Below are 3,437 nucleotides of genomic sequence, written 5' to 3' on the forward strand. Positions count from 1 at the left end.
CAATTGCAACATATTGGGTGCACTTCCTTTAGTTTTCTCCACATAAAAGTACTGTCATATTGAAAATATAGTTCTACCCTGCTTTTTTTTTTCCACTTAGAATTCTCTCATGTCATTACTCTTCAAATACATGATTTTAAATCACTGCATATTTCCTACATGAATGATTGGTAATTTAAATAATCTCTAACCTATTAATGAACATAGAAATTGAGTCCAACGTTTTGCTATTATTTAAATGCTGCAAGTGAATCTTTCTTTGAAAACAATCTTTGACAGTATATTGATTGTTTTCTTGCATATCAGAATAAAATATTAATTTAGGAGTGTTCCTAAGTCTTACATCTACCCTGCTCATGAAAGGAAATTCCAGTTCTATTCCTGAAATTGATTGCTTTATTTCTCTTGACCTGCTTCACTCCCCGTCAAGTTCCTCGTTTGCCACATTCATTCTTTCTTATTTTTTGGTGCAGAATTGAGGAGCCATGGAGAAATTTATAGGGATATGGTAACAATTGGACTAGTCTAGTGGGAAAAATTTTTGTTGTTGTTGTTGTTGTTTTTAATGGCATGTTGAAAGAGGGAAGCTTCACCGAGTAAGGGAGTAGATAGAAAAAAAAGGAATTTTTAAGAACAGTTATTCAGGTCTAAGATAAATAACTCCATAGGAGTGTTATAAAAATAGAAAAAAATGTTTTGTTTTAAAATTATATATTTGTTGCAGACTTGGTGCCGTTTTTTTGGCCGTGACATTATTTTAAACTGGAATATGAAGGTCATGGTTTCATTAATTTTACACATCTGTAAGGAAAGCTCACTGTCCTCTTATGACCTGTCAAAATTGCTTTCTCCAAAAGTTATATCAGTGTTTCCTCTTCACTAGTTTGATTGAAGAATGCCTGTGGTACTGATTTCATACAACAGTGGAATATTATCATTGTGTAAAAAAGTTTGTAAACTTGATAGGTGGAAAAATGATACCTGGTTTTTCCATTTTGTATACCTTCATTAGCGATATGGGGTATTTGTCATAGTTTTCTTCATATCTTAAATTTCATTTGAAAGTGATTTGATCATAATCATTTTTGATTCACTGGATGTGGAGACAGTATTTCTTTAATTGTATACCTCAGTGTTTATTAAGGATATTTATCTATTAATTTTCATATTTGTTACAGTTACCTCCCTCATCTTTATCATTTGACTTTAATTGTATTAATTAGTTTTAAATATAGATGTTGGCCCATGGTTCTGGCTGAGTGCTGAGAAGATGGCCAAATTGACTACTTAGAGGAAGCAGATGTGTTAAAATTTTATGTAGTCAAATCAGTTGACTTTTTCCTTTATTATTTAATCTATCATTACATTCTCAGAAAGTCCTTGCCCGTTCTGAGTGTTCAGCAAATACTCACAAGTTTTAATGTTTATATTTATTACATTTGTTTTGTCCAGTTGGAATTTATTTTGGGATAAGGTATGAAGAAAAAATTTATTTTTCCCCTAAGTAATTGTCCAATTTTTCCAATATAATATGTTAAAAGAATCAAATTTTTTACTCTTATTAGTAATGCAATTTTTATTATATACAAAATTTCTAATGTATTAGGCTACTTATTATATGATATTAATCTAATATCCAGGATAACTTTTCTTATATTCCAAATTTATCTTGTGTTTCAATATACAAGAAAACATCTCAGTAATCATCTTTTCCAAAAATGTCTATGCTATTCTTACTGTTTTCTTTTTCTGTAACATTCATAATCATTTTGCCAAGTTATTTAAAAGTCCTTATTGGAAAGTTGATTAGTATTAGATTAAACCTCTATGTTGATTTGGGAAGTATTCTATTTCCATTTATCAAGTATTTTAAATACTTCGATAAAAGATTTGTTTACTTAGTTCATTCATTCATTCCTTCATTCACTCAGTGTATCATTTTGCTACCTGGCACTGTGATGGGCACCTTGGATTTAATGATATACTGACAAAACTGTGTATTCTAAACCCGTTGTATCAGATGCCTTGTATCCATGTGGTGATAGAAACAAGATAGAATAAATATTCTTTGCTGATGGTAACAGAAAATAAATCATTCCATACGCTGAAGACATAAACTAGGTGGCAATGAAACTCACATAGACATGTTTAAGGCATCAGCTGGACAAATCCATAGAAATAATTTTGGAATAACTCATAGATGATTATTGCATATTGACAATATAGGTTCGAATTTTGGAAGGTTTTAGTCACAAGATACATGGAAATCTGAGAAAAGAAAACATTTTATTCTTGATGACTTGTCTTGCACATGGTGGGCTTTCTATGCATATTTCTGGGTTTGAACTGATTATAAGCAAACGAGAAAATAATACATAAGCTACTTTTTTCGTGCATATGAAATCATTTCTCTGCTAGTGTACTACCTATTCTGTTTCATCTGTTTTATTCTATACAAACTATTTTGTTGTTATTGTTCTGGAAAGAAACTAAATCAAGGAAAAAGAAAGGGAAAGAAAAGATAATCACTCACAGAGTAGATTCCACTTTATCTTTTGGATAGAATGATATTATCACCATGTCTAGAGATAATTTTAACCTTTCTTCATAGAATGTAATTTGTTGAAAATGTAGCCTCCAGTTGAAATGTTTCTGATTACAATGTACATGTTTCTATGTAATTTTGGTATCTGCCATTATTTCTGTGAAAATACTCAAAAAAAAATTCTTTAAAGTTTTCACTTCTTTTGAGTCGCTCAATTGATTTTTATAGATTCTTCAGTATCAGAAAGATAAAAATCTCAACCAATTGCTTCCCTTTTCTGCGCTTGCTGAAATTAATTTTATCAGCAATGTCATGGTATCCGATTGTGGCTCTGTGTTCATTGTTTGTTCCCAAAATAAAGTTCTCATCAATACAACCTTTTGGTATGCTATTATTGTTATGGAAAACAATCATTTAAAATATCCTCTCTGAGTCACACTGGCCAAGAAATGAAGAACAGAGAATTTTTTGTCATAGTACTGGAACAGAACTTCAGCTGAGAATTCCCTGTTACTTTTCTCATTAATTATCTATGGTTAAAGGAAAAATCTATCTTTATGAACACCTTCACTTATGTTTAATTTTCTTCCACATCTTTTCCCATACAAAAATCATTGCTAAATTTTTAGGGAATTGTTTTTTCCAGAGAATGATAATAAGTCCTAATGATCATAAAAGGAATTAGAGTTCATAAAATGCTTTTCACAAACAAGATGCCAGTTGTTTCTGTGAGATTGGTGGAGAAGAGTGTTACATTATTGCATGAATGAGCAAAAAGACTAGGAAGTTATGTGATCTCAGTAAATATTATTTTCCTTTCATGCTCAGAAAAATGAAAGAAGGCACTTATTGAGTAAGCTTTAGAGAGAAATGAGGCAAAACTGGAGAGCTA

The sequence above is a fragment of the Balaenoptera musculus genome, chromosome 5, assembly GCF_009873245.2.
Source record: "Balaenoptera musculus isolate JJ_BM4_2016_0621 chromosome 5, mBalMus1.pri.v3, whole genome shotgun sequence".
Taxonomy (NCBI): domain Eukaryota; kingdom Metazoa; phylum Chordata; class Mammalia; order Artiodactyla; family Balaenopteridae; genus Balaenoptera; species Balaenoptera musculus.